General features: G+C 44.9%; 1 pseudogene; it reads left to right on the top strand.

The window, feature by feature from the left end:
- Nucleotides 1-9,199: 9,199 nt before the first annotated feature.
- On the top strand, nt 9,200-9,338 carry LOC119273836 (annotated as a pseudogene).
- Nucleotides 9,339-10,508: the final 1,170 nt, after the last annotated feature.

Genomic DNA, 10,508 nt, shown 5'->3' with positions numbered 1-10,508 from the left:
CGAAATGGAGTAGCTTTCAATGGTGAACATCAATATGCTGATCATATCTACTATATGATTCACGCTCAACCTTTCGGTCTCAGTGTTTCGAGGCCATATCTGCATATGCTAGGCTCGTCAAGTTTAACCTGAGTATTCTGCGTGTGCAAAACTGGCTTGCACCCGTTGTAGATGGACGTAGAGCTTATCACACCCTATCATCACGTGGTGTCTGGGCACGACGAACTTTGGCAATGGTGCATACTCAGGGAGAACACTTTTATCTTGAAATTTAGTGAGAGATCATCTTATAATGCTACCGTCAATCAAAGCAAGATAAGATGCATAAAAGATAAACATCACATGCAATCAATATAAGTGATATGATATCGCCATCATCATCTTGTACTTGTGATCTCCATCTCCGAAGTACCGTCATGATCACCATCGTCACCGGCGCGACACCTTGATCTCCATCGTAGCATCGTTGTCATTTCGCCAGTCTTATGCTTCCACGACTATCGCTACCGCTTAGTGATAAAGTAAAGCATTACAACGCGATTGCATTGCATACAATAAAGCGACAACCATATGGCTCCTGCCAGTTGCCGATAACTCGGTTACAAAACATGATCATCTCATACAATAAAATATAGCATCATGTCTTGACCATATCACATCACAACATGCCCTGCAAAAACAAGTTAGACATCCTCTACTTTGTTGAGTTTTACGTGGCTGCTACGGGCTTAGCAAGAACCGTTCTTACCTACGTATCAAAACCACAATGATAGTTTGTCAAGTTGGTGCTGTTTTAACCTTCGCAAGGACCGGGCGTAGCCACACTCGATTCAACTAAAGTTGGACAAACTGACACCCGCCAGCCACCTATGTGCAAAGCACGTCGGTAGAAGCAGTCTCGCGTAAGCGTACGCGTAATGTCGGCCCAGGCCGCTTCATCCAACAATACCGCCGAACCAAAGTATGACATGCTGGTAAGCAGTATGATTTATATCGCCCACAACTCACTTGTGTTCTACTCGTGCATATAACATCAACACATAAAACCTGGCTCTGATACCACTGTTGGGAACGTAGTAATTTCAAAAAAATTCCTACGTACACGCAAAATCATGGTGATGCATAGCAACGAGAGGGGAGAGTGTTATCTACGTACCCTCATAGACCGGCAACGGAAGCGTTGACACAACATAGAGAAAGTAGTCGTACGTCTTCCCGATCCGACCGATCCAAGTACCGAACGTACGGCACCTCCGAGTTCTGCACACGTTCAACTCGGTGACATCCCTCGAGCTCCGATCCAGCCGAGTGTTGAGGGAGAGTTTCATCAGCACGACAGCGTGATGACGGTGATGATGTTCCACCGACACAGGGCTTCTCCTAAGCACCGCTACGATATGACCGAGGTGGAATATGGTGGAAGGGGGCACCGCACACGGCTAAGGAACGATCACAAAGATCAACTTGTGTGTCATGGGGTGCCCCCTTTCCCCCGTATATAAAGGAGGGAGGGGGGAGGTGCGGCCGGCCCCTAGGGGTGCGCCCGGTGGAGTCCTACTCCCACCGGGAGTAAGACTCCCCCCTCTTGCCTTGTTGGAGAAGGAAAGGGGAAGGGGGAAAGAGGAAAGGGGGGCGCCGCCCCCCCTTCCTTGTCCTATTCAGACTAGGGGGGAGGGGGCGCGTGGCCTGCCCTGTCCGGCCCTCCTCTTCTCCCTTAGGGCCCATGTAGGCCCATTAACCCCCCCCCGGGGGGGGGGGGGTCCGGTAACCCCCCGGTACTCCGGTAAAATCCCGATTTCATCAGGAACGATTCCGATATCCAAATATAGGCTTCCAATATATCAATCTTTATGTCTAGACCATTTCGAGACTCCTCCTCATGTCCGTGATCACATCCGGGACTCCGAACAACCTTCGGTACATCAAAACACAAAAACCCTAATTATGATCGTCACCGAACTTTAAGCGTGCGGACCCTACGGGTTTGAGAACTATGTAGACATGACTGAGACACGTCTCCGGTCAATAACCAATAGCGGAACCTGGATGCTCATATTGGCTCCTACATATTCTACGAAGATCTTTATCGGTCAGACTGCATAACAACATACGTTGTTCCCTTTGTCATCGGTATGTTACTTGCCTGAGATTCGATCGTCGGTATCTCAATACCTAGTTTAATCTCGTTACCTGCAAGTCTCTTTACTCGTTCCGTAATACATTATCCCGCAACTAACTTATTAGTTGCAATGCTTGCAAGGCTTGAGTGATGTGCATTACTGAGAGGGCCCAGAGATACCTCTCCGACAATTGGAGTGACAAATCCTAATCTCGAAATACGCCAACCCAACAAGTACCTTCGGAGACACCTGTAGAGCACCTTTATAATCACCCAGTTACGTTGTGACCTTTGGTAGCATACAAAGTGTTCCTCCGGTAAACGGGAGTTGCATAATCTCATAGTCATAGGAACATGTATAAGTTATGAAGAAAGCAATAGCAACAAACTAAACGATCAAGTGCTAAGATAACGGAATGGGTCAAGTCAATCACATCATTCTCCTAATGATGTGATCCCGTTAATGAAATGACAACTCATGTCTATGGCTAGGAAACATAACCATCTTTGATCAACGAGCTAGTCAAGTAGAGGCATACTAGTGACACTCTGTTTTTCTATGTATTCACACATGTATTATGTTTCCGGTTAATACAATTCTAGCATGAATAATAAACATTTATCATGATATAAGGAAATAAATAATAACTTTATTATTGCCTCTAGGGCATATTTCCTTCAATATGGTGTTGGAGAGGGCTTGCAGTCACTGTAGCCAAAGCGACTCAAGATCTTTTCCATATAGTGAGATTGAAGCAATGTAATCCCACCATCATCATCTCTCAACAACTTGATGTTCAGAATGACATCAGCCACTCCTAAATCCTTCATCTCAAAACAACGAGATAGGAAATCCTTGACCTCCTTAATAACATGCAGATTTGTTCCGAAAATCAGCATGCCATCAACATACAAGCAAAGAATAACTCCCTCGCCCCCACCATGGCGATAGTACACACATTTTTAGCTTCTTTTACAACAAAGCCTGCAGTTGTTAATGTTCTTTCAAACTTCTCATGCCACTGTTTGGGTGCTTGCTTGATTCCATACAAAGACTTCAGCAACTTGCACACTTTTCCTTCCTGACCACCTAGTACAATCCCATCTAGTTGTTCCATATAAATTTACTCGTCCAACTCTCCATTTAGGAAAGTAGTCTTAACATCCATTTGATGAACGAGAAGACCAAGTGAGGCAGCTAGTGAAAGTAGAACTCGAATAGTGGTCAGTCGAGCCACAGGTGAGTAAGTATCAGAGAAGTCTTCACCTTCCTTTTGCGTATAACCCTTAGCCATGAGCCGAGCCTTGTACTTTTTAATAGTACCATCAGGCCTAAGCTTCTTCTTGAATACCCATTTGCATCCTATAGGTTTGCACCCATAAGGACGATCAGTTATCTGCCAAGTTTCATTCGCCAAGATGGAATCCATCTCACTACAAAGCGCTTTCTTCCAGCAGTCAGCATCTTCAGATGCGTAGGCCTTTGAAATAGAACTGGGGGTGTCATCTATGAGATACACAAGAAAATCATCACCAAGGGACTTTGCAGTCCTCTGTCTCTTGCTCCTAGTAGGAACTACATTGTTCTCCTCCACAGGATTTTCAAAGTGTTCCATCGAAATGGCAGGTTCAGTAATTGTAACTGGTTCCTGATTCGATGAACTAGGCATCTCCTGATTAGATGATGTAGCCATATCCTTCATGGGAAAGATATCTTCAAAGAAAGTCGCATCATTCGACTCCATGATAGTACCGACATGCATGCCAGGTACCTCAGACTTCACAACCAAGAATCTATAACCAATGCTATGAAAAGCATACCCGAGGAAAACACAATCCACGGTCTTTGGTCCAAGCTTGCGCTTCTTTGGAATTGGCACATTGACTTTCGCCAAACAACCCCAGGTTCATAGATCAGAGAGTTTTAATATTTTCTTCTCCCATTCCTCGAATTGATTTATCTCTTTATTCTTTGTGGGAACTCGGTTTAGGACATGACATGCAGTCAATATCGCCTCCCCCACCATGCCTTGGAGAGACCCGATGTGTCTAACATGGCGTTAACCAAATCTGTTAGAGTATGGTTCTTTCTTTCGGCCACCCCATTTGACTAAGGTGAATAGGGAGACGTCCTCTCATGGATTATACCATGTTCCGCACAAAAAGCATCAAATTCATTGAAAAAATACTCTCCACCACGGTCGGACCTAAGCCTCTTGATTTTCTGATCAAGTTGGTTTTCCACTTCAGCTTTATAGATCTTGAAAAAGTTCAAAGCCTCATCCTTAGATTTCAGAAGATACACACGGCAGTATCTAGTGGAGTCATCAATTAACGTCATGAAATATTTCTTTCCACCTTTTGTCAAAACACCATTCATTTCACATAGATCTGAATGTATGAGTTCTAGTGGTGCAAGATTTCTCGTTTCCGCAGTCACATGAGACTTACGAGGTTGCTTAGCTTGCACACACACTTGACACTTGGATCCCTTGACAGCGGTGAAACTAGGGATTAAGTTCAACTTCGCTAGTCGCGACATGCAACCAAAGTTAACATGACAAAGACGTGAATGCCACACATTTGATTCATTATTGTTGCAAATATGATTAACAACTTTATTGCAAACGTCTGATAAGGATAAACGAAACAGACCTCCTGACTCATAGCCTTTACGAACAAAGGTTCCATACTTGGATATTACAAATTTATTCGACTCAAAGACAAACTTGTAGCCATCTCTACACAGAAGAGATCCGCTAACAAGATTCTTATTGACGAAGGGGACATAATGCACGTTCTTCAGCAACACGATCTTCCCCGAAGTAAACTTCAGATCGACCGTGCCAACACCACGAACAGAAGCACTTGAACCATTGCCCATCAACACGGTTGAAGTCCCTGCGGTCTGATAAGACGAAAACATGGAAATATCACCACATACATGCACATTAGCACCCGTGTCAATCAACCAATCAGGAGAATGACATACTGAAAGAACAGTGGGAAATATACCATACCCAACATCCTTCATGTCAGTGTCTCCAATGACAACATTAGCGGTCTTGCCGCCTTTCCCAGGATGACGCTTGTCATAGCGATTAGGGAAACTAGGAGCCCAATGATCAGGATCCCCACACACATGACAAACACCTTTCTTCTTGTCATTCTTCTTATTGAAGTTCGTGTGTTGCATAGCCTTGTTGTTTCCATCAAACTTTGCTTTACCATCAAACTTGCCCTTGTTCTTGAACTTGTGGGGCTGGAAGTTCTTCTTCTGTACCAGATTGGCACTAGATCCTCCCTCAATACCTCGAGCACGTGTGTCCTTTGCTCTCGCCTTTTCTTCCACATCAAGAGTACCAATGAGATCTGGAACGGAAAACTCCTGCCTCTTATGCTTCAGTAAGGTAGCAAAGTTCCTCCACGAAGGAGGAAGCTTAGTGATGATGCCTCCGGCAACAAACTTGTCCGGTAGCATACAATTGAAGTGCTCAAGTTCTCTAGCAAATTACTGTATCTCATGAGTATGCTCAACCACGGAGCGCTCTTCAGTCATCCTGTAATCATAGAATTGCTCCATGATGTACAACTCAGTGCCAGCATCCGAGACCCCAAACTTGGCCTTGAGTGCATCCCACATATATTTTCCATTATCAATTGACGCATAAGCATCAACTATGTTCTCACCAAGAACACTCAAGAGAGCAGCCTTAAACAGAGTATCCATTTTCTGAAAAGCTTGTGCATGTTGAGCATCAAACTCTCCTTTAGGTTTGCCAAGAGCGGCGTCATAGCAACTCATGGTTTGAAACCATAAGACTGCTCTCACGCGCCACCTCTTATATTGGATACCCTCAAACATAGGAGGTTTCATGGAAGCAGCAAAACCACTCGGGGTAAATTGCCTATAATGAGGTTTTTGGATTGTTGGAAATATGAGAAATTTACCGAATGATTTTATGAACAGAAATATTAGATAAAGCATGACTAATATCATAGGCATAAAACTAGTCATGTGATTTGATAGAGAGAAGGTAAATAACATGGGCATATATGAACTGTAATCAAGCTTATCTAGGGCAGACAATAGGGCAAGTTTCATATATGAAGTAGAATCTAACATATCTAGGACAAACACCAGAACCAGGAACTATGGCAAGACCTCGAACAGAAAGGAGAGGAGCACATACAGGGCTGCAGCAGCAGTAGCACTGGACTTGGGATCGGTGTCCTCGCCAGCCATGTCGTCGAGGAGGTTGTCGACGTCGGGAAAGAAGTCATCATCGGGGAAGTAGTTGTCGGAGTCCGGGGCGTCCGTGACGAAGAAGTCAGTAGTCGCGCTAAGCGCTCCCGAAAAACCTTATCACCATTCTCCTATACAGGACTCAAAAGGTGCGGTTTCGGAGGCCTACTGTCCCGACCTGCGGTGCACGCCGCAAGCAGGGATGGGGAAGATCGTAGTAGTAGCTCAGTGATCAGGAACTTGGAGGCGAGAGGGTTGTTTTGTTTTGGTGCGTCTCTCTGGGAGGAGTGACCTCCCTTTTATAGGCGCAAGAGAAGGAGGCGAGAGGCTGCGCCGGGAGCTGAAAAGAACAAGGGAGACGAAACGAATAGGCAGCAGGCGAAGAGGTGCGCCGTTCGTATTCAATCTCCACTACAGCAAAAACGTTTCACGCGAAAGACATCGGCTCGGTTTATTCCCGCAACCCGCGGTGGCATGGCGAGGCGGGCGGCGGAGGAGGAGCGTGTGTGGATGTCCCTCTCATGTGGAGTAAGAACCTCCCTTATAAAGAGGTCCAACTCCCTCTAAACTAGCAGTGTGGGACTAAACTTTAGTCCCATCTCTTGCCTTGCACGAATGGGCTGCTTGGGCCTTTAAGATTTATTAGGAATTTCTGAAACTGCTATTGGGCTAGACCCAAAATAGACAAAATTCCAGCACATTCGACCTAAACGGACACATGCCAATAGTTTGTGTCCGCCAGTTGGAGTTGCTCTTATGCTCGAGCCTCGAGCACAGCAACTGCTTGCTTGCGTTCCATGCTGTTGGCCAAAGTGGTAAAACACACAGTTAATATATATACTCCTCGCAAGGAGGAAGTGATAAAACATACAATTAGTGTAGTGTCAAAACGTTTTTATAACTAGATGATTCCCCACGCATTGCTGCGGGAATGTATGGTCAAAAAATAAACATGGATGATTATATAGAATGATGATTTTGATGATCAGATTACTCTTTCAGTCACATGGAATAATGTTATGAGTTCAAGGGGAAAGAGAAATTTACTTTTCACAATCCAGTACAATTCTATGTTTAGGTGCTAATAACGAGAATTTTGCACCAACCAAAATTTAGAAGTACATTATCAAAGACTTGGTCATTACATACTTCCCAAATGCACCAAGTCTTTGAATAGCAATTTCCATGGAAAATAGTTTGTTTATCTATTCTTTAACAATCTTTATCCCTCCAAGAATTTGGTTGCCTGTCCTCCATTAGCATTGCAAGGCAAAAGAAAATTCCAAGGAAAATACAGCTATATTCCTTGACATGAGTACTTGAGCTGGCAGAACATTTCCAAAGCAAATTGAAATGGAATAAAAGATCCCTCAACTTTTAATATGCCCGCCAAAAGACTAAGGCACACCATGGAATCAGGAGCCCTGCTGGATTAGTAATGCTGGATGTCAATAAGGAAGCTCATAGTTATACAAAATAGCAATAGATGTATTACTGTTCCCAACAAAAAGATTGATCACATGACGTCATGAAATGGGAGGATAAAAGACAGATGCATCAAGTAGTAGGACGGAGCAAGAACACAGCCCACTTTTTTATTTTTTTGCATTTATTTCTCAGCATAGATGAATTATACAATTAGAAAAACAATACTGCCATGAAACCATACATAAAAGATCCCTTGCCAGACCACAAGTGAAAGGCAACAAAATCGTAAGTGAGAGTAATAAACATGGTCACAAAACCGATGACACCTTGATTGGTAATGGCCAATTAGCAAAGGAGAACGCCCTCAATGTTGTGGTTCTCTACAGTATTCCATGAAGATTTGCCCCATGCTACTCACAATAAGAAGCGAACATTACTTGGAGATGCCAAATCATTTTAAAGCAACCGTAGGATGAAGATTTGAGCACCCACTTCACTACTCCTTTGGAAAATTTTGGGTCATCCCCACAATCAAATTGACAAAAAATGGAATAATCCAATGAGTCTACACCACGAACAAAAATAAAATCATGTACATTTCATAGAATTGATATAGCAACAAAGTTCAACGAATTGATATACCCAACCCTTTACATGTTAAATGATATGGTTGTAGTTGTAACGTGACATTTGTCACGGGGTGTAACTTGTGTGCGTGTGTTGTAACTTGGGCAGGTTGTTGGAGATTAGAGATCCTTATCTTGTATAGTCTTGAATGAGGGGTCAAGCTAACACAACAACTTGCCAACCGATGTAATCTTGTCTTGCTATTTAACACGCACGCGTCCCTGCCAGGAGGTATACGCTTCACCTCTTTTCTTTCATGGTAATCAGAGCCTACCTCGGGTTCATCCATGGTGAGCTCTTCCTCCGCAAATTCCTTCCCCTCGTCTCCGTTTGCACACAACGCAACCAAGAAGCTTACGAGAGGGAACGAGGTCTTATGGCGCGCTACGGTGCTCTCAGCCATCAGGGGAGCGCAGATGGCAAGCTTCCTCAACATCGAACAGCTGCCTCTGCCCACGATCATTGAGGTCACCGGCGATGACATCAAAACCAAGACGAAGGCGCCGAACCCAGAGTTTGGTGTGTGGTACGCGCGGGATCAGCAGGTTTTCTCATACCTGCTGACTACACTGCCGCGTGAGATGGCCGTCCAAGTGGCAACCTGCCACACCGCGGCCGAGCTATGGAACACGGTGCAAGGGATGCTTGCGTCACACACCAGGACGCAGACCGTCAATGTCAGAATTTCCCTAGCCAATCTTCAGAAGGGCAACTCCACGATCACAGAGTATGTTGGTAAGGTCCGGACCCTGTGTGATGAACTAACTGCTTCAGGGAAGGCCTTGGACGAGGAAGAGGTGATCTCCCACATCCTTACTGGACTGGATGAGGAGTACGACCCAGTGGTGTCGGCCATGTGTTCTAGGGTCGAACCTGTCAAGATCCCGGAGCTGTTCTCACAGCTTCTGAGTTTTGAGACTCGCCTGAATCTCCGCGGCGGGTCCTCTCAGTCGTCCGCAAATGCGGCGGCGCGTGTGCGTGGCTTCAACAAGAACAACAACTCCATCGGCAACGGTGATCGCGGCGGTGGTCGCGGCTTCAACAACAAACCAGGCGGCGGTGGTGACCGTGGCCGTGGTGGTGACCACGGCCGTGGTCGAGGCAACTCGGGAGGCATGGGAAACTACAACAACAACTCCTCTGCCAAGCCGGTGTGCCAGATCTGTGGAAAAGTTGGCCACCCTGCTTGGAAGTGCTGGAAGCGCTACGACTCTTCATATCAGGGAGGAGAGGAGCGCTCGGCCAACATGGCTGCTCATCAGTATGGGGTTGACACCAATTGGTACATGGATAGTGGTGCAACCGACCATATTACAAGCGATCTGGAGAAGCTGACCGTCCGGGAGAGGTACACGGGCGGTGATCAAATTCATACTGCAAACGGATCAGGTATGTCAATTGATCATATTGGTTATGCAACTATTTCTACTCGAGATCGTAATCTTCATCTAAAAGATGTTCTTCATGTTCCAGAGGCAACAAAAGATTTGATTTCCGCAAGTAAACTTGCTCTTGACAATAATACTATTTTTGAAATTCACCCTCATTTTTTTCTCATCAAGGATCTGGAAACGAGGAAGGTTCTACTTCGAGGCAGGGGTAGAAGAGGGCTCTATCTTGTCAAACACACCGGGGGAAACATCCAGAAGCATGTGCTCAATGTCACCAAACCACCTCTGGATTGGTGGCATAGACGTTTAGGTCATCCTTCTTCCATTGTTGTTAGGAAGATTCTTAGTGAGAATAAACTCCTGTGTGTCAATAATGATAGCAATAAGCATGTTTGTGACGCCTGCCAAAAGGGCAGAAGTCACCAGTTACCTTATCCTCAATCCTTGAGTAAATCTAAATTTCCTTTGAAACTAGTCTTTTCTGATGTGTGGGTTCCTGCTGTTGAAACAGTAGGCAGAAAAAAAAATACTATGTGAGTTTTATCGATGACTTTAGTAAATTCACGTGGATCTATCTCATCAAGCACAAATCTGAAGTTTTTCAGAAATTCCATGACTTCCAGAACCTTGTTGAACGACGTTTTGATCGAAAGATTCTTGCTCTCCAAACAGATTGGGGAGGGGAGTATGAAAAGTT

This window comes from Triticum dicoccoides, chromosome 3A, assembly GCF_002162155.2.
Source record: "Triticum dicoccoides isolate Atlit2015 ecotype Zavitan chromosome 3A, WEW_v2.0, whole genome shotgun sequence".
Classification (NCBI taxonomy): Eukaryota; Viridiplantae; Streptophyta; class Magnoliopsida; order Poales; family Poaceae; genus Triticum; species Triticum dicoccoides.
The sequence above is the reverse complement of the archived record's forward strand: the minus strand, read 5'-3'. Positions and strand labels throughout refer to the sequence as shown.